General features: G+C 40.1%; 1 long non-coding RNA gene across 1 annotated transcript; it reads right to left on the reverse strand.

Annotated features, from left to right (window-relative positions):
• Positions 1-5,695: 5,695 nt before the first annotated feature.
• On the reverse strand, positions 5,696-11,455 carry LOC108535558 (uncharacterized). Its single transcript, XR_001887267.1, has 3 exons — positions 11,241-11,455; positions 7,968-8,107; positions 5,696-5,885 (listed from the first exon to the last, which is right to left on the reverse strand). It is a non-coding gene; the product is annotated as an uncharacterized LOC108535558 (long non-coding RNA).
• Between the last annotated feature and the right edge of the window lie 10,325 nt (positions 11,456-21,780).

The following is a 21,780-nucleotide window of genomic DNA, read 5'->3' on the forward strand; positions in this document are numbered from 1 at the left end:
TGGAGTATGAGAGAATAGTTCAATACTCCTGACCAGTGTTCCCTTTGATTTTGTATAAACTGTGAGCAATTGGCCATATTCCACAAGCAACTAGTTATGAAGTGGAATATGCATGAGCAGACTTTAGTGTTGAGATCAAATAAAGCTTGCCGCAAATTTAATGTGATGTTGTAAAGGATATGCAAAATCAATATTGTGCTGTGTGATAATTAGACATAAACGCAGTTCACACAGATGAGTGTAGTTGCCTTGCCTGAAACAAGCCCTTCTAGGATTAGCTACCTAAGAAGTGGGTGGGCCTGTTAGGAGCAGAAAACAGCTTTGGAGCCCCTCGGAATTCTTCTGAACTGAGAGCCTCCAGATGTCTCTTCATGAAGATGGAGCCTGGGTGACCAGGAGGCTTATCAGGACCAGGACATGACAAAATCCACCTCCTCCTGGCCGTTATAGGGGATTGACTAAGGGGAAGTTTATTAGTCTAGTACAGGAATCAGCAAACTTTTTTATCAAAGTCCAGATAGAAAATAATTTAGGCACCAAGGGCCATACGGTCTGTGTTGCAGTTACTCAACACTGCCATTATAGGGCAAAAGCAGCAATAAAGGATACAAATGGGTCTGGCTGTGTTCCAATAAAACTTTATAGAAAACAGGTGATCTGCTGGACATGGCTGTGGTTTGTCAGCTCCTCCTGTAACCATCTGATGGGTTCACCTTGCCCACTGCCTAGACAGAGCTGATTTATCAAGACAGGGGAATTGCAATGGAGAAAGAGTAAATCATGCAGAATCAGCTGTGTAGGAGGAGACCAGAGTTTTATTATCACTCAAATCAGTCTCCCTGAGCATTTGGGGATGGGAGTTTTTAAAGAGAATTTGACAGGTAGGGGCTTGAGAAGTGGGAAGTGCTGATTGGTCAGGTTGGAAATGGAAGCATAGAGGGGGTTGAAATGAGATTTTCTTGCTGTCTTCTGTTCCTGGGTGGGATCACAGGACTGGTTGAGCCAGATTACCGGTCTGGGCGGTGTCAGCTAATCCATCCAGTGCAGGGTCTGCAAAATATCTCAAGCACTGATCTTAGGTTTTATAATACTGATGTTATCCCCAGGAGTAATTTGGGAAGGGTCAGACTCTGGCAGCCAGAGGCTGCATGACCCCTAAAACATAATTTCTAATTCGGTAGCTAATTTGTTAGTCCTACAAAGGCAGACTGGTCCCCAGGCAAGAAGGGGGTCTTTTTGGGAAAGGATTACTATCGGTTTTGTTTCAGAGGCAAACTGTAAACTAAATTCCTTCCTAAGGTTAATTCAGCTTATGCCTAGGAATGAACAAGGACAGCTTAAAGGTTGGAAGCAAGATGGAGTCAATTAGGTCTAATCTTTTTCACTGCATGATTTCCTCAGTTATAATGTATACAAAGGTGGCTTCACTCCTAGTTTAGACTAAGGCTCTGAATGGGAAACTGGAGAAGTGGAGAACCCGAACCAATACTTTCCGGAAAAGGCTAGCATCTGGGTTGATGAATGAAATAGGGCCATGGGGCCGGGCGCGGTGGCTCAAGCCTGTAATCCCAGCACTTTGGGAGGCCGAGACGGGCGGATCACGAGGTCAGGAGATCGACACCATCCTGGCTAACACGGTGAAACCCCGTCTCTACTAAAATACAAAACTAGCCGGGCGAGGTGGCGGGCGCCTGTAGTCCCAGCTACTCGGGAGGCTGAGGCAGGAGAATGGCGTGAACCCGGGAGGCCGAGCTTGCAGTCAGCTGAGATCTGGCCACTGCACTCCAGCCGGGGCGACAGAGCGAGACTCCGCCTCAAAAAAAAAAAAAAAGAAAAAAAAAAGAAATAGGGCCATGGGAATTCGGAGCACAGGGAAGCTTTGAACACTCTTCTCTCCTCTCCACCTTTACAGGGCTTGTCTGCCTTAATGAGGGCAACCAGCTGGAGAGGTAGTACAGAATGGACAAGCGTGTGAACACTGACTGAGGTCAGGCTTAAACCCCAGTTCTCTCTCAATTTAGCTGTGTGATCTTGGGCTAGTTGTTCTGCTTCTCTGAGCCCATTTGTACTATTGGGTTCGTAGAACCTATCTTGTAGAATTGTGAGGATCAAATGAATTTTGCTGTGTAAACTGTTGAGCATGCACTAAATGGTAGAGATAGTGTGTCTATATACTGTATTTTATGGGCAATTTAAGGAAGGTTCAAGGTCTTTTTGAGATTTGTCACTTTTCCTACAGACTTTAAATTGCAACTCCCCATAAGTTGAGTTTATGTCCAGAGTTATTTGACTAGTTCCATAATATGCCTAGGAGTAGAATTGTTGGTTCAGCTTTAGATTGTCCATGTTCAGCAAGTACTAAACAGCTTAGTAGACACTAAGCAGTTTTCCAAAATGGCTATACCTATTTGCATTTCCATGAGCAGTGTGATGTGAGTTCCAGTTGTTCATCATTCTGGTTCCTGGTGGTTTTAATTGGCATATTCCCAGTGGGTTAATGCGTGTGTGCGTTTTTTCATATGCTTCTTAGCTACCTGAATATCCTGACACTTCTGTGAAGTACCTGTTCAAATGTCAAGTTTTCTTATAGGTTTGTGGAAGTTATTTATATAGTCTAGATATGAGAATTTAGCTGCTATGGGTGTTTTCTGATGAACAGAGGTCTCTAATTTTAATATACAGTCATATACCACATCATAACATTTTTGGTCAATGACTGCATATGTGATGGTTGTCCTGTAAGATTATAATGCCATATTTTTACTGTACCTTTTCTGTGTTTAGATATGCAAATATTTACCATTGTGTTAGAATTGCCCACAGTACTCAGTACAGTAATATGCTATACACGTTTGTAGCCTAGGAGCGATATATACCATATAGCCCAGGGGTGGCAAAGGCTGTCCCATCTAGGTTTGTATCAAGTCCATTCTGTGATGTTTGCACAATGACGAAATGACCTAACAACACATTTCTCAGGATATGTCTCCATTGTTAAGTGCCTGACTGGAGTTCCATTTATCTATCTTTGCTTTACTTTTTTAAATCAATAATTTAAGTAAATTATTTAGTACTATTTATACCATGTTGCTTGTAACACTTCCCACTAATATCTACTAGTTGAGAACCATTGGATTCATTGGTTAATTTCCTTCCAACCCTGAAACTTGGTGAATCTGTGAAGTCCTGCCAGTTGGTGTTCGTCTGGGCTCATTTTCAACACACCTGAGAGGAATGGATATGTGGAGCTACTGTTAGCTATGAATCACGATGGACATCTTGATGTAATTCAGTTTAATCTATTTGCTTGTCTAGCATCTAACTAAAAGTGAGAGTGGTTGGTGCAGAAAAGAAAAGGAGGAAATTTTGGAGTGCACAAATTTGTGCTAGGATAGGATTTCAGGGGAAAGGTTAGGTAGTGTAGGGAGATGGAGATTTGAGCAACCATGGAGTATAGCCAAGGAAGGATCCTGGATATCTGGAAAAGTGAAGAGAAATTGAGAGTAAGGTAGGTCACAGGACAGGTGAGAGAGAAGGGAAATGGGAGGGAAAGGCCAAAAAGAAGGTTTCAATTATGTAGCAAATGTCAGAGGCTTAAACATAACAAAGGAAGCTGTTCATGAGAGCTTGGCCTGATGAGAACTGATTTCCTTGACTTTTCTCGATTTTTTACTAGAAAGGTCCTAATACTAAATCACATATCATGGCTTTCTTTGATAATAGAAGCCATGAATAGTCATCACTTTTTTCTCTCCTGATTGGGAATAAAATGGATTATTAACTCCTGAGTAGGCATTGTATGAAATAAAGGGGATAAAGGAAATTTAGGAGCAGAAGCAAGCAAACTCTCAGCTCCTGCAGTTAATCCTGATGGGCTTAAAGCAATCAGCAAGTCTCATCCCGGGGACCACAGTGAAAGGCTGATTCGGACTAGTGAGGGCCTGGCCTAAGACTTTTATTTGCTGGTGGAGGGGATGAAGCTGAGAAGATGTAGTTTGGAGTTGTTGCAGTCATCTTGCTACCACAGGGAAGAGCCTGAGAATTGAGCTAACATGAGGAAGAAAGCAGACAGAAGCCAAGAGATGGACGGATCGGGGTTTAGAAATGTCATCTGAGTTCCTTGATCTAGCGGCACCTGACTTTTAATCTACCTAAGTCAGGGATTGGCAAACGGGCATAGTAAGGGCTTTAGGCTTTGTGGGTCATATCATTTCTATCACAGCTGCTGGTCTCTACGATTGGAGTACAAAAGCCATAGGCGATACATAACCAATGGGCTTAGTTGTGTTCCAATAAAACTATTTACAAAGGCAGGCAGTTGTGGGGAAGGCTTGGCACAAGAGCAATAGTTTGTAGATCCCTCATCTAAGACGCTACATTTCGTTTTTTGTTGTTGTTGTTGCTTAAGTGTATTTGGCTTGGGTTTTCTAACACTTGCAAATGAAAAAGGCCTTAAGTGTTACAGGTTCTTAGGTTGTGAACAATGGAAATCGACTCCAAATTCCTTAGGGAAAAACAGAGATTTATTATCAAAATAAAGCATAGACAAAATACAAATTCCCAGGAGAGAAATTCCAATCGTTATGACTGAAGTCACATGTCCAGGGAAGGGGGATTTACCAGCCCTCCCAAGGCTGAACACAGGAGGAAAGAGATTGTTTCTGTAGGGAAAATTAGGGGACTGTATTTAGACAAACAGGTACTAGAGGCTGGATCTATTCCATTAAGACAGGAAAAAGTTCCTATATCAAATGTATTCAGCAGGTGCCCTGCAAATGCAGTTCATCAAAGGCAGTCTTGTGTATTAGAAAGATGTGCTGGTTAACAAAGACTTGTGTCATTGTACCTCTGCCACTACTGGCTCTGTTGCCCTGGGCAAGATATGAAATTTCTCTGGGCCTTAGTTCTTCAAGTACAAAAAGAAAGTGATGAACTGGGAATCTTTAAGGGCTCTTTGAGTCCCAAGCTTTGGTGGCTTTTTCCATGTATTCATCATCTTGCCTGTTAATCTCTGAGACTTTACACTCTGCGCCCTGTGGCTTACCTTTTTGTATAATTACTAACTGTGGGACCTCCCTCGTGTTACATAATGTCTGTGAGTGTTAATTTCCTCATCTGCTGTCAGCCCTACCTTGCAAGGTGGTGTACGGATTAGAGCTATGCATGCTACTTGCTTAGAAAGGCAGAATGTGTACTGGTATACAGTAGGGGCTTCCGAGTTAGATGATGAGGACTCAATCTTTGTTTAGTCTTTTTCTTACTGTGCAACATTAAGCAAATTATTTAAACTCTTGGAATCTTTGTTTCTTCATCTGTAAAATGAGGATATTTATAGACCACTCTTGATGAGATTGTTGTGTGGATTAAATGAGATACTGCATATAATATGCTTAGCACATGGCTTGGCACGTGGTACTCTGTAAAGAGAAATTGTTTATTACTTGTAATGATTTAATTGATTTCTAGAAATAGGCTCCTGTTAGAAAGAAAGTTTCTCGTAATTTTTACGGTTCTTATTATGGAATTTTAAAAAATAATTCTTTGAGTTTTAATGTTGTTGTTTGCTTTAGTTATTTTGGTAAAAAAAAAAAGTAACAGTGGCCTATTTTAAAAATATTTTATTTTCTAACCATTATAGTAGGATGCATTCAGTTATAACAACTGACTTAAGAATGAAAAGGCATTTATTGGCCCATATAATTGCTGTGCTTAGTACAGCAGTCAATAATGTCCTTAGATTGTTTTCTTCCTCTCTGCACTCTGCCTTCTGTAGGAATCATTTCCTGGTAAAATAGTCTTGATTCATGATCACAAGATGGTTGCCAGTAGACCCCTCTTGATGAGATTGTTGTGTGGATTAGCAGGCCTGCTTCCTCCTCCAGATCCTGTAGAAAGAGTAAAGGGACTCTCTCAGTGGCTTTTTCAGAAAAGCAAGAAAGTTTCTTTTCCATGAACTTCTAGCAAATGTCTTATCAAGGCTCATTTGCCCAGGTTAGGTCATGAACCCGTTACAGAAAGAAATTGTGTCCCCAGAGGTTGGGCATCAGCTAACGTGTTTGAAAGGACCTGGACCCATCTCTGAAGCTGGCTGGCAGTGCCCACACGGCATGCCTGAGAACGCAGAATCAGCATGCCCCGAAGGAAACACTGCCATGACTGGGTGGCAAAGATTAGGCATCAGCATGGGTTCACCGCCTCTGCTTTAATCCTCGTGTTGTCGCTAAGTCCCTATATTAATTTGCTGGGGCTGCCACAACAAAGGACCACAGCTGGGTGATTTAAACAACAGACATTTATTTTCTCACACTGCTGGAGTCTAGAAGAAGTGCAAGATCAAGGTGCAGCAGGGTTGGTTTCCTCTGAGGCCTCTTCCTTGGCTTGTAGGTGACCATCTTCTCCCTGTGTCTTCACAGGGCCTTCCCTCTACACGTGTCTGTGTCCTAATCTCTTCTTATAAGGACACCGGTCATATGGGGTTAAAGCCCACTTATTTAATGTTGTTTTATCTTAATTACTTTTTCAAAGCCTCTGTCTCCGAATATGGTCGTATCTGAGCTTCCTGGGACTTATGACTTCAACATATGAGCTTTTGGGGGACATAATCCACCCATAACAGTCTCCCCAACCCTCAGGTCTACTCCTCAGAATCACTATTTTGAACAGTTTGTACATATCTATAATTCATAATTATTTCAAAAATGCTCTTTGAAATGAACCTACATTGACTTCGCTTCAGAGATTAAGGCAGCTCTTTTATCAATGAGATGATCTCAGCAGTCAGGAAATCTTCTGGGTACCTGACAATTTTTTCCTAGAAAGGGTTTAAAGCAGATGTTACCAGTAATTCAGGGTATCCACTTTTTTAAAGTATCTCAGTAAAATATCTCCACCAATATATATACCATAAATTCTTGGTGAGCCTCCCCAAATGAATTTCATAATATATGCAACACTAGAAAACAGAATGATTTATGGTTTAGAGTAAACTTTTGTAGATATTGTTTTTAATCTACCTACCATACTTTGGTCATACCATTTCTTTTGTTTTGTTTTGTTTTGTTTTGTTTTTTGAGGAGGGGGCAGAATTCTCCCTCTAGTCCATGTGATTTTTGAATATTTGACAGTCAAATAATTGTGCACCACCACCCACCTCTGGCCTCATCACAGGGTTTATGTGATCCAGACTAAACAAACTGTAGTACTGCATCTTTGGGACACCAAAGATAAGTTAAAGAGCTGAACACATAGCCTGAGTCAGCCCTTGCCCAGATGTTATGAATTCCCGGGGAAGAGCAGGCCCTCTGTTGTCGATTGGATTGTGTACCACAAAAGATATGGTGAAGTCCTAACCCCTCGTATCTATGATTGTCACCTTATTTGGAAAGAGGGCCTTTGCAGATATAATGAAATTAAGATGAGGACACTCTCCTTTAGCGTGGGCCTTAATCCAATATGACTGGAGTCCTTATAAAAAGAGAAGAGGCACAGGGACCCAGGAGGAAAACTTCCTAGGAGGAAGGAAGCAGAAATTCAAGTGATGCTCCGGCCAAGTGGCATCTACAAGCCAAGGAACGCAAGGATGGCTGGCGACACCAGAAGCTAAGAGAAAGGCACGGACTAGATTCTTCTCTAGAGCATATCACTGTGCACACCTTGATTTCAGTGTTCCAGCCTCCATACAGAGGTGAAATTTCTGTGTTTTTAAGCCACCCAGTCTGCAGTACTTTGTTGCAGAAGCCCTGGGACACTGATGCCCCTTCCATTCTCTTGGATAGAAGTTGTCAGAAGCTGAGGATTCTGGGTGGCTACCATCCGCAGCCCATGGAGAAAAGATAAGGCCAAAAAAAGAGATAAAGAGTGATGAGAGGTAGACTAGTAGGAAGTGGGTTCTTGTATCATTGGGTACCTGTTCTAGTATATTGGCCTGGTTCCCATAGCAATTCTTTATTGTGTTACCTGTTACCGACCTCAGAGTTTTCCAGCCAGGGTGCCAAAGGTAGCAGGGTTGAGCATCAACTTGGGTTCATCGCCTCTGCTTTAAGCCTCTGTGTGTTGGTTCCTTCAGCCTGGTAGCCAGGCCGGGCTGAGGCAGGCATGCTGCCTCCAACTGCAACCAGAGTCAAGCCAATTTAAGATGATTCCTGTGGGCTCCTATATGTATTATCATTTTCTGTGTGTCCCATGACATAAAAAACCTGTATTCACAGCCTTCCAGTGGTATGAACCATACGTTTCTGTTTTTTGCTGACACTATTTTGATTTGACTTTCTATCACTTGGATTTAAAAGTGTCCTGGTTAATTTTGAATCATTAGCTATAAATCTGTTAAGCACTGGGAGAAGGCCTACTAAAAATTATTTGAAGGTTGTGAGCACCAGTAATCCCAGTTACTTGGAAGGCTGATGCAGAAAGATTGCTTCGGTTTAGGGAGTTTGACAGTGAGCTATGGTTATGCCACTGCACTCCAGCCTGGGCAACAGAGCAAGACTCTGTCCTTTAAAAAATTGAGCTAAAATTTAAAAGACTAATAACACTGTGTATTGACAAGGATGTGGAACAACTGGAAATCTCTTACATTGTTAGTAGGAATATAAAATGGTGCTACTTTGGAAAGCTATTTGGCAGTTATTATAATGAACCAGTTATTTCACTCCTAGGTATATACTCAAGAGAAATGAGTGTATATGTCCACAAAATACTTGAACAACAGAGTTACTAGAAAAGTGATTCCTAATAGTCTGTAACCTGAAACAGCTCAAATGCCTCAGTAACAAGATAATGAAAAAATAAATTATGACATAATTAGATAATTAAATTATTTATAGTTAGTACAAAAGAATGGATCACTAGAACATACAAGAATATAGATGAATTACAAACACAGTGCTGTGTTCCAGAAGCCAGACCCAAAAAGTATATACTGCATCATTCAATTTAGATAATGTTAAAGAACAGTACAAATCCGACAATATTTATAGATGTCAAAATAGTGGTTAATTCTAAGTGAAGGAGGGAGCAATAGACTGGAAATGTGTGTAAGAAAACAGGAGGTGCTGGAAACGCTCTGTATCTTGATGTGGGTAGTGGTAACATCTGGGTGTGTACATATGTGAAAAAACCACTAGGTTGGGCACTTGAAATTAGTGTATTTTACTGCAAAAAAAAAAAAACTAAGAATATATACACCTACTATGTACCCACAAAAATTAAAAATAATATTTTTAAATTCAAAAAATAGTCATTGCCAAAAAATTCTAAGAAAAACATAGTGCTTTTTGCATTTGTAAAGCATGACATTTAACATTAAGAATTTTAACCTATTCTTTTAAAATTAATCTGAAAACAAATACATATTTATATTTAGAATTTTAGACAATACTGAAAACTAAAAGTAGAAAATAAGTCATCTATATTCCCACTATTTAGAGAAAATCATTGTGACTTTCAAGGTATATTGTTTCATTCTCTTAATAAGATCTTTCAATTTTCTTAATTTTAGTGAAAGTCTGATTGTAGTGTGCCAATTATTTTGTAATCTTTTAAAACCTATTTTGTACGTTTTATATTAGTATTTTCAACAGCATTTTTTATGATGACATAATACACCAGCAGAGTCTTTTAGCGTAAGTTAAACTAATTTTTATTGATGGCAACTACAGTTGTTTTTCATGTTCTGACATTCTAACGTCCTCCAGGACAAATATCCTTTCAGTAATCTTTACACATATCCGGGATTATTTTCTTAGGATAGATTTCTGTGAGTCAATTGTTGGTCTGCAAAAATGCTGAGGTTTTTTGTTTGTTTGTTTGTTTTAAGAAGTAAGCATTTTATTATTTTGGTATTTCAAATTCTTTTCAAAGAATTTGTATTAATTTACACTACCAGCAACAATGTGTGTCTTTTTATTTTACTTTTTTATTATTTAAAGTCTCAAACATATAAAATTAGAATAGTGAACCTCTACATACCCATCACCCAGTTTTAATAATTATCAGCATTTTTCTGATTTTGTTTAACCTGTGTCCCTTCGTCCTTCAATATGCACCTTTTTCCCCCGGGTATATTTAAAGTAAATTGCAAATGTTATAGCTTTTTATCTCTAACCACTTTAGTGTGTCTCCCCAGTAGACACACACACACACACACACACACAGGCAAACCATTATTGCTATCCCTCACAATTAAATTAACGATCTATGATTCAATTCTAACTGGATCTTCTAATATCCAATACACCTTCAATTTTCCCAGTTTTCTCAAAAGAAATCTCTTAGCACTTGGTTTATTGGAATCAAGATCCAAACCAAAATTACATTTGATTGATCTACCTCTTGATTCTTTTTTAATCTCTTAACAGTTTTCCCTCCCCTCTCTCCCCTCTTTTTACCCAATTCCATTGATATGAAGAGGCTGGGTCAGTCATTTGTTCTATAGCAGGTTTCCTATTCCTCATTTGACTGACCTACCTCTGCGGTATGCTGAACAGGCTCCTCCCTCCTCCCATCCCCACCCGCCTCCCGGCAAGGATCTAGCTGGCAGAGGCTCCATTAGATTGTTTCAGTTAAAGTAGCTGAACTCTTTTTTTTTTTTTTTTAATTTAATTTTTTTTTTTTTGAGACGGAGTCTCACTCTGCCGCCCAGGCTGGAGTGCAGTGGCCGGATCTCAGCTCACTGCAAGCTCCGCCTCCCGGGTTCACGCCATTCTCCTGCCTCAGCCTCCCGAGTAGCTGGGACTACAGGCGCCCGCCACCTCGCCCGGCTAGTTTTTTGTAGTTTTAGTAGAGACGGGTTTCACCGTGTTAGCCAGGATAGTCTCGATCTCCTGACCTCGTGATCCGGCCGTCTCGGCCTCCCAAAGTGCTGGGATTACAGGCTTGAGCCACTGCGCCCGGCCAAAGTAGCTGAACTCTTGAAATGACTTTTTAAATGCCCCCTGGAAAGGTCATAAATATTTAAAGAATCTAAACCATTCTTAAGAACCCAATTAAATATCTTGGTAAGTGGTTGTTAACACCTCACCTAGTTAGGGGCAGAAATAAAACCCTGTTGTCTGCACTGGGTGAATTCCCCTAGAAGCCAGTTGGAGATGAAACAGGAGGGTGGTACGAAACCTTTAAAACACAAGTTAAAGTGGAGTGGAAAATTGACTTAGTGAATTTTCTGACTCTGTGCCCCCAGTTGGGGCCATTGGACAAACAAAAGAATCCTTGAATACAGGTAGCTATTAATTTAACATTACCTGTGGAGGCAGTCTCTGTTTCATTTACACTGTGAGGAGGAAATACTTCTCCTTTACCTTCTTACGTTCGGTAATTGAGAACGTGCAAATGAAACTGACTGTAAGCCAAAAATAAAACTCTAAGATGCCCACCGAACTGCGGACCTCTTCTCTTGGCCAAGGGAATTCCAGGGTAAGCCTGAAAAACTAGTTCACGCCATGATGGGAACGGGGTGTTGGACACGCCTTAGTTTACCCTCCTTCCTTTGGAATTTCAGGCACAACCAATCAACATTAACATTCAAACAGAGATCCTAAGACTGACAAAATAGACTCTTTGTAACAATAAGATTCCAAATTCCAACCTGACTCTAGTATAGCATCACATGACAGCAGGCCCTGAAAGAAATTATTTTACCCAAAATACATTTCTTTGATATATTTTGGAATGTCCCTGCAAAATTCTCTCTTGTAGAAGAAATTTACATTCTCTAGAGAATCCTCTTCCCTTTCCAGGTCTTTTTCTGATTCTCAAGGGATAAAGTGAGAATCTAGCACTTTTAAAGGTCTGAATAGAAATCACTGGTCATCTGTTTCCTCTAAGGGCAGTCACCTATGAGAATTCTTCTACATAATAAGAACCTGAGACTCCACAATCCCTTATCTTAACCCTGACATTCCTTTCTATTGATTCCAGGTCTTTAAATAATAACTCTTTCAACCAACTGCCAATCAGAAAATCTCTGAATCTACCTATGACCTGGAAGCACTCCTGTTGGCACCCCCTGTCCCAACTTGAAGTTTTCCTGCCTTTCTGGATTAAACCAATGTACACCTTACACTTACTGATTGATGTCTGCCTGTAGCATTTTCCAAAATCGAGCTGTAACCCACTCTCTTTGTGTACATGCTCTCAGGACCTCTTGGGGTTATCACAGGTCATGGTCCTTACATTTGACTCAGAATAAATCTATTGAAACATTTTACAGAGTTTGCCTTTTTTGTCAACATGACAAAAGACAGATTAGCAAGATTTTTATTCATGTATGTACATGAAGCTCACAGAAAAATGTGATTTAAAAAAGCAGTTAGAATTTGGGGTCTTATACTATATATAATAGGGGAAAGAGAGAATGACACTTATGGGGAAACAAATGACTCTTAGGAAAGATAAATGGACTCAGAAATATGAGTGGGAAATATGAGTTTTGAGACTGATATGGTTTGGATTTGTGTCCTCGCCCAAATCTTATGTCCAATTGTAATCCTTAGTGTTGGAGGTGGGCCCTGGTGAGAGGTGATTGGATCATACAGGAGCATTTACCCCTTTGGTGCTGTTCTTGTGATAGAGTTTCCACAAGATTTGGTTGTTTAAAAGTGCATGGCAACTCACCCCTTTCTCTCTTTTTCTCCTGCACCAGCCATGTGGAGTGCCTTGCTCCCCCTTTGTTTTCCACCATGATTGAACGGTTCCTGAGGCCCCCTCAGAAGCTGAGCAGATGTCAGCATCATGCTTCCTGTACAGCCTGTGAGAATCATGAGCCAATCAGATCTTTTTTCTTTATAAATTACTCAGTCTCAGGTATTTCTTTAATACAGTGGCAGTATATGTTTTTCCCGATGCCAACTTCTTATCTCCAGTGATAGGAATCTATCTTCCTGGGTTGCGAAACTCCCATGGAGGGGATTAATGGCTATCAAATTTCTTTGGGAGGCTCTGCCTTTAGGCAGATCAGGGATGTTCAGGAAAAAATACTCTTTATAGTGGTATATTCTGGTTCTTTTCATTCCCCCGTCTGACACTTCCCTAGAAATGTCACAGATAAGGAGCGGAATTATTTGATTGCCCCATATTCCATTTATCCAGGCTTCCAATCCTGGGAAAGGTTAAACAGTTGTAACTCATTTCAGGAGGCAGTGGTGCAGGTGGGAGTTAGGCCTTTGTGTCCTGGAAACAATCAGGTATTTAATAAAGGGCATTTCTATGGAGACAAAACAAAAACAAAGATTAATGGTTGAAGCAGACAATAAGCTCATTTTTTTTTCTTTTTTTCTTTTAGTCTAGAGTGCAGGCAGTCAAGAAGGTTTCTAGACATTGGGCCCAAAGTGTCTTTGGATGATGAAATGAGGATGACAGTGGCAATGTTACAGTCATGGTTATTTCCTTGAGCATGGCATGGAAGATGAGGTGTTCTAGTGAACTTTCTCACTGGCCCAAATTGTTGTGATAAATCCTTTGAAGTTATGTCAATTTATTCAGCTTCAACTTCCAGGGCTTTGGGAAAAGGGCAGTTTCAGCTCCCAAGTCAGGAAGGTGGGAGAAAAATTGGAAACATTAATTACTGAAAAAAGGTGTAAAAGAGCAGGATCCAATTTACATTGAGATAAAAACAGCTCAAAGACAATGAATAGGACTGGAATCTGATAAGCCACAGGGTGAGTCATAGTTTTCCACTGCACATAAAATTTTTCTCTACAATTATTCCCATTTTGCTCAAAGATAATCAAAGTAAGATTACCCATGTTTATAAAATAAGTCATCTCATTAAATATGTCCTGATCACTTATTTGGATAAGTGCAGCAAAAATGGTAATTGACCCTACAAACTTTTTAAAATGTGCTTTATTGGAACTTTTATAATAAACCTCAGATTGGACCTTTAAAAGCCTTTGAGGCAAGAAGTCAAGCCAAGAGCTTGGTCTCAGACTTCACTTGCAGTCCCTGTAGATTTGGGTGAATTCCTGTTTCCCTGAGGTCTTCAAAACATACTCTTTCCTGAGACTGCCACGAAAGTGACCTTCATTGCTCATCTGTAAGGCTGGGAACCCTGTAGTCCAGGAACCAGGTCCATTTTTCCAAGACAGCTTTTTAAAGCATTGACTCCAAAAAGTCAAACTTAGTTTGTTAAAATATTGGTCATATCTGATTCAAGGCACATCAGTCTCAAATATGACAATTTAGTCGAAGCCTTCATAATATAACCAATGTTTCCAATTATTTCTTGTTTCAAGGAGAACAGATTTTTATTAAACTTATGCAAATAGCTATATTGCCATGAAAATAAGAATACTCAATAAGAGTTTCTGAATTCTGGAGGGATTATAGAGAGAAAAAGATGAATGTTTCATTTTTGTTTGCAGACATATAATCTACTAAATTGCTGTAAGTTATAGATAGTTTAAGAGAAAAGAGAAAGGGATTCCTTATATCCCCAGAAAATAGAACATTAAATAACTAACAATATTCCAAACAAAAGGCCATAAAATTTTAACTCTTCTTCATCAATTCATTCAGTCCTATGCAATTCATTTTTGTTTTGCTTGTTTTATGAACCCATACCTCCTCTATTAGTTCTGGAAATCTTAACTCAGTCTAGTGGTCTAATCATCAAGTTACTTAGGTAATGTAATTGGAAACCTACACTTCTGAGTACTTGTCATATCCCTTTCTGTGGATCTTGAGACAGGCCCTTTTGTTAAATGTGAAGTACTTTGACCTGTTGCTGATTGTGAAAGCATTCAGGGAGGCATCAGGGTAAAACAGTAACTATCTGTGGATGACAAAAGAGTTAATGCCTGTGGTTAAAGGTCTGATGAGAGTTCATTTGAATGTAATTGATAAGAAAATTTCATTGTCTCTGTGACATATTAACACAACATTTAGAGACAATAACTAGAATTATGACTGATAACATTTGCCAGGACATCACGGACAGCAAGGACATTGACAGATCTTTTTTTTTTTTTTTGAGATGGAGTTTTGCTCTTGTTGTCCAGGCCAGAGTGTAGAAGCCTGATCTTGGCTCACTGCAACCTCCACCTCCTGGGTTCAAGTGATTCTCCTGCCTCAGCCTCCTGAGTAGCTGGGGTTACAGGCACCACGGTTGGCTAATTTTTGTATTTTTAGTAGAGATGGGGCTTCACCATGTTGACCAGGCTGGTCTTGAACTCCTGACCTCAGTTGATCCTCCCACCTCGGCCTCCCAAAGTGCTGGGATTACGGGTGTGAGCCACTGTGCCTGGTCCACATTGACAGATTTCTAAGAACATTATAAATTTCTGAAATATTTATATTAATAACATATACCCATACTAATATAACAGAGACAGTTAATACTCTCTTTTTATTTGACAATGCTTCATAGGCAATTTAGAATGTCAAATAACCTAATTTGTTTAACATCTCTCCTTTTACAAGGCAAGAGAACAAATTCTTTCAGATTTTTCAGAAGCTGTCTTGATCTCAAAATCAGTTTGAAGTTATGAAGAATTCATTTAGAATTTCATTTGGGAAGTTGTCAAAATGTCAAAAGTTTGAACACCTGATGAAATAGAATCATAGGTCATTTGGAGAAAAAGATTTGGTTCTCTTAAATAATCAAAGACAAGATAAAGATAACATAAAGTATAGGAAATTATTCTGATGAGATGGAGAATCTTTGTTTCCTCAGTAGATTATTCAAAAAGTAAAAGAAAAAACAAAACTTTCATAACTTCCTACTAAGAGCAGACCAATAATCCAAGAAACTTTATCCTTTTAAGTGAGAGAACAGCAAACTCTAGTTTAGCATTGAAATGCTATTGATATTAAAACTCATTTTCAAACCTTATAATAAATCCATTCAATGTTAGCCAGATTGACCATGAATTAAACTGTGAGCTAAGCTGAAAAAAGAGATTTGCAAGAGAAAAGACAGATTTTATTCATGTATATCCACGCATTCATAGAAAAATGTGATTCAAAGAGGTAGTTATAATTTGGAGCTTGTATTAGTAAGGGTTCTCCAGAAAAACAGAATATGTCTATATATGTATATAAATATTTGGAAATGAAGTTCCAAAACATAAGTATCACTCCTTACAAGCTGTTTGACCTTGGATAAATTACTTAACCTCTCTGGGTCTTAGTTTCTTTACCTGTAAAGTGCAGAAAACCACAGGACTGTTGTGAGGATGAAATAAAAAATCATTTACCTAAAGCTCTTTGTTTAGTTCTTGGCTTTAGATGGGCTCATTCTTATTTAAGTCCCTTAATTTCGCACCACCCCCCGGATTTGAAGTTAAAAGGAGGCACACACAGAAATCAATAACAATAATAATTTCATTAGTATTAATAAAAATGTAATAATATTCCAAAAAAATCCGCATGGATGCCAGCATCATCATTTGTACATCCTCTTTCCTTCTGCCTAAAATGCCCTCTCCCACAACAAAACAAAGATACAAACAACCAAACCAGAAACACTGTAAATTTGCCATAGCTGAAGCTGCAGCCATTGCCAGTTCTCCTCCATGTGACTTTGGCATCTTGGGGACAAAGAAAGAAGTAGTTGGGAGTATTCTCTGGCATTAAATAGGCCTGGTTCTAAGACCCTGTTCCTCTACTATATAACCTGAGTGATTTTCTTAACCCTCCATACCTAATTTATTATGGAATCCTACATCCATTATCTCCTAAATGTCTCACCAATTCATCTGCTATGGTTTGGACATTTGTCCCCTCCAAATTTCATGTTGAAATGTGATCCCCAATGGTGGAGGTGGGGCCTGGTGGGAGGTGTTTGGGTCATGGGAGTGGACCCCTCATGAATGGCTTTGACCTTCCCTTGGTGATGAGTGAGTTCTCACTCTATTAGTTCATGTGAGAGCTGGTTGTTTAAAGAGCCTGGCACCTCCTCCTCCTGCTGTTGCTCCCTCTCTCGCCATGTGACGTGCCTGCTCCCCTTTGCCTCCCACAATGAGTGAAAGCTTGCTGAGGCCTCATCAGGAGCAGGTGCTGGCACTATACTTATCATGCAGCTTGTAGAACCATGAGCCAAATAAACCTCTTTTCTTTATAAATTACCCAGTCTTGGGTGTTCCTTTAAAGGAACTGATGAACTAATAAACCATTCATTTTTCTCCATGTCCACTGCCTTCCCCTACTCCAATCTACCATCATCTCTTGTCTGAACTACAGGAGTCTCCTAACTGGTCTTCCTCCTTCCTTCCTTCCTTCCTTGCTTGCTTTCTGTATTCAATAGAATTTAGCTTTGGCTGAGAGTGATAGCAAATCCAAAATAATGTGGCTTAAGGACAACTTAAAATTTTATTTTTTACTCATATAAAAATCTAGGTAGCCTACTGAGAACCCATTAGAATGTCTAAAATTCAAAAGACTGACAATACCAGGTATTGGGAAGATCTGGAGCAAGTGGTACTCCTCTTCGCTGCTCATAGGGATGGAAAATGACTCACTTACTTTGAAAAACTAGCTGTTTCCCATATTGTTAAACATACACCTACCATACGACCTGGCCATTACACTCCCAGGTATTCTCCCAGGGAAATGAAGCATACATCTATACAAAGACTGTATGTAAATGTTCACATTTATGTACACAATAGCCCCAAACAGTAAATAACCCAAATGTCCATTGACTGGTGAGTGGATTAAATGAAGTGTGGCACAACCATAAACAGAATACAACTTGGTCATAAAAAAGAATGAACTATTTATAGAACAACATGGATTAATCTAAAAATAGTTATACTGAATGAAAGCAGCTAGACACAGAAGAGTGTGTAACATGAGTCCATTTATAGAAAGCTATAGAAAATGAGAAATAGTCTGTGACAGAAAGCGGATCAGCGATTGCCTCATTCTGGGTGTAGGGTTGGGGATGAATTGCAAAAGGGCATGGAAATCTTCTGGGAATGGTAGAAATGTTCTGAACTTTGGTTGTGTTGGTAGTTGCATAGTTGTATACAACTGCCAGAACAAATTGTACACTTTAAATGGATGCAGGGGTTTATTGTATATAAAAAGTGTATGTAGATTATAGCTCAATAAATTAAAAAGTCAAAGGAGCTGTCCAGGGCTAGTAAAGCAGTCCACACTGTCAAGAACCCAGGATCCCCTTTTTGTGCTGCTCCTGCACAAGAGGCTTCATCCTCATGGTCCAAGATGGTAGCATCTGCTTTCCAGGCTGCATCATGGAGGAAGGGCCAAAGCAAACAAAACAAAGAGCACATGGGGAGTCTCTTAGAAGCCCCTCCCACTTGGTAAATCTGCTCACATGCCATTGGCCATCTTCTAGTCACACAGACACATCTATTGCAAAGGAGGCTGGGAAATGTAGTCTTTATCCTAGATGGTCTTGGGTCGGGGGAAATTTCATGACTGTGGAAGAATGGAAAAATGGATACTGAGGGACAGTTAGCAGGTGTTTTTGACACTGCCACTTGTACCTGGTTTTCAAAATGTGCATCTGATTGTATTTCCCTCTCTGCTTAAAGCTCTTCTGTGGCTTTCCATTGGTCTCAGAATATAGTCCAAACAAGCCCCTGGCCGTGGCCTCCAAGAACCTGTGCGATCTGGCCCTTGCCTGCCTTGTACCTTACTCTGGTCTAGTTCTGAACTCCACCCAGTATTTGCTGGCTTCAGCTCCTCTGGTACACCATCGAGGTTATTATTTACTCTGTTTCTTTTTGCTTGGAACCCTTTCCCCTCCCTCTTTGCTTGGTTAACCACTCTTTGTCCTTCGGCTTTTGGTTGGTTGATCTTAACTCTTCAGCATAGGTCAGATGCCCTTTTTGTTTTACACTTACCTTTTCTATGTAGCACTCCTCACAGTTTGTAATTTTATATTTGTGTGGTAATTTGGTTACATCTTCCTCATACGCTAGACTGTAAGCTGCTTTTGTGCACTTTTGTATTCCGGCGTCTAACCCAGTACTTAGGAAGGCAGAAGGAACTGAATAAACTTTTGTTGAGTGATCAAATAAATGAATCCATTATATATAATAATTCATACTGTTAATTGATCTGAGGTTGCTAAGGAATAATTTTGTACTTCCACTGAGCTCTGACTGCAAAACACTCCACTAATTATCTTTGTTAGGTATTGCTTTTGAAATACTGAATAGTATTTCATCTGATCATTTGATCTGTACCACCACCATAAATGTTTATTTAAGTCTCCATCTATGTTTTGAGTGGAGATCTTTTTTATTTTTATTTTTTAAGACAGAGTGTTACTCTGTGGCCCAGGCTGGAGTGCAGTGGTGCAATGATGGCTCATTGCAGCCTCTACCTCAGGCTTTCTCCCAAGTAGCTGAAACTACAGGTGTGCACCACTATGCCAGGCTAATTTTTGTATTTTTTGTTGAGACAGGGTTTCTCCACTTTGCCAAGACTGGTCTCGGGCTCCTGGGCTCAAGTGATCTGCCTGCCTCGACCTCCCAAAGTGCTGGAATTATAGGCATGAGCCACCATGCTTGGCTGAGTAGAAACCTTTCTGTAAATATTGTCTGCTTGGGTGGTGGTGTATGTGTGTGTGGTGTTTGGGGGGTAATGTGAAATGAGTAAAGTTTGTGGAAATGAAAGTTACTGTACAGTTCATTAATGCCTGTTTTCTATAAGGGAAATTTGAATTATTTAGGGTAGAAATAGGACTGGTGTGTAGCAGGCTCCAGGGAAAGCAGTCACACGTTGTGATGTGGTTATATTGTTCATTTAACTGGAGAGGTAGGGCTCTGTTGATCTACTTGAGGAGATAAATTATTTCTAGTATGTGGTATTTATTTAGAATGCAAATACAGTATGGTCTACTTAAGTGGGAGCTTTGACAGGATAATTATAGGATATTAATATAGATTCAAAAAACCATGTTCTCCATAGTGTGACTCATGGTTAGCCAACTATATAATAAGCAAAAGTGAAACCACTTTTCTTTATAAATATTTTCTTATTCAAAGTTTCCTTCATTTATTCATTTACAAAGCTTTGCCACAGTGAGTCCTATTAGTGGGTTTTCTTATACTTTGAAATGGAAGTACTCTGATTTAATCTTGTGTAACCCGCAGAACATAGTCAAAGGAGTAACTGCATGACTTGGGGTGAGAACAGGAGGAGGCAGGCAGAACCTGGGAGGGAATGTGGCCATGAGGTTCGAGGTGAGAGCACCAGCCTGGACAACTCTTCTTCCCATAGGTACTTAGTAAGCTGCCTCAGACCCAGCACATCCAAATGTGGCTGATTTTGTATCACCCTCACCATTTTTGCCATATCTACCAACCCCAGGCATTGTTTACTTAATAAAATAGACTCCATTTTTCAAACTTATATGTATTTTAAAAGAAAACTATTTTTTTTTTTTTAAATATGAGATGAGGTCTCTGTTGCCCAGGCTGGAGTGCAATGGCACAATCATGGCTCACTTGCAACCTCCTTCTCCTGGGCTCAAGTGATCCTCCCACCTCAGCCTCCCAAGTAGCTGGGACTGTAGGCCTGCACCATCACAACTGCCTAATTTTTGTATTTTTAGTAGAGACTGAGTTTTGCCATGTTGCCCAGGCCAGTCTTGAGCTCCTGGGTTCAAGTGATCTGCCTGCCTCAGCCTCCCAAAGTGCTAGGATTACAGGCATGAGCCACCGTGCCTGGCCTAATTTTTTTCTTTTTTAAATGTGTAATGCCAGCGCTGGTATGTCAGGGATTTTTCTGTGTTGCTTTCTGCTGTATTCCCCTAGTGCCTAATCTAGTACCTGGTAGATGCTTAAGTAATGTTTGTTGAATGAATAAACGTCATTCTCATCAATAGAAAAGCATGTATTTTCTAAGATGTGTTAAAACATATAGCTATTACAATTAAAAATGTCTGCTTCCCATTTAGAATCCTCTTGCATGCCACCTGTAATACACCTATGTACCATAGTTTTCTTTTCTTTTCTTTTCTTTTTTTGAGACAGAGTCTCGCTCTGTCGCCCAGGCTGGAGTGCAGTGGTGTGATCTTGGCTCACTGCAAGCTCCGCCTCCCGGGTTCACACCATTCTCCTGCCTCAGCCTCCTGAGTAGCTGGGACTACAGGCTCCCGCCACCACGTCTGGCTAATTTTTTGTATTTTTAGTAGAGATGGGGTTTCACCGTGTTAGCCAGGATGGTCTCGATCTCCTGACCTCGTGATCTGTCCGCCTCGGCCTCCCAAAGTGCTGGGATTACAGGCATGAGCCACCGCGCCCAGCTGTACCATAGTTTTCTAAACTGCATAGCAATTGTCACTGAAGAAATTGTCTCGTATCATTATTTACTTATTGTCTTTGCCCCTTATAGATGGGTACCTCTGTTTCTTAAGAGTTTTGTTGACCTCTGTATCCTGAGCATCTAGCACTGTGTGGGGGCACATTATATGTATACTACAAACATCTATAAATAAAAAAATATCTTTACAGTTATCCTGGCATGGAAATTATTATCTCTGTTATCATATAGATGAAGAAGAAACCAAGGCATAGAGGAGTTAGGCCACAAAGGTTGTTGCTAAAAAGCATTTGCCATGGTCGCTGGGTCATGGGTCATTCCCCCATGGGTCATCCCCCCAAAATTAATATGTTGAAACCTAACCCCTAATGCAATAGTATTAAGAAGGAGGGCTTTTCAGAGGTGATTAGGCTATCAGGACTCCGTCCTACTGAATAGGATTAGTGCTTCTATAAAAAGGGCTTAGAGGAGTCTATTTGCCCCTTCCCACTTCTCCCCTCTTCTGCCACCTGAGGACTCAGCAGAAGGTGCCAGCGATGAAGC

Source organism: Rhinopithecus bieti, unplaced genomic scaffold (genome assembly GCF_001698545.2).
Source record: "Rhinopithecus bieti isolate Rb0 unplaced genomic scaffold, ASM169854v2 scaffold_12859, whole genome shotgun sequence".
In the NCBI taxonomy this organism is placed as follows: domain Eukaryota; kingdom Metazoa; phylum Chordata; class Mammalia; order Primates; family Cercopithecidae; genus Rhinopithecus; species Rhinopithecus bieti.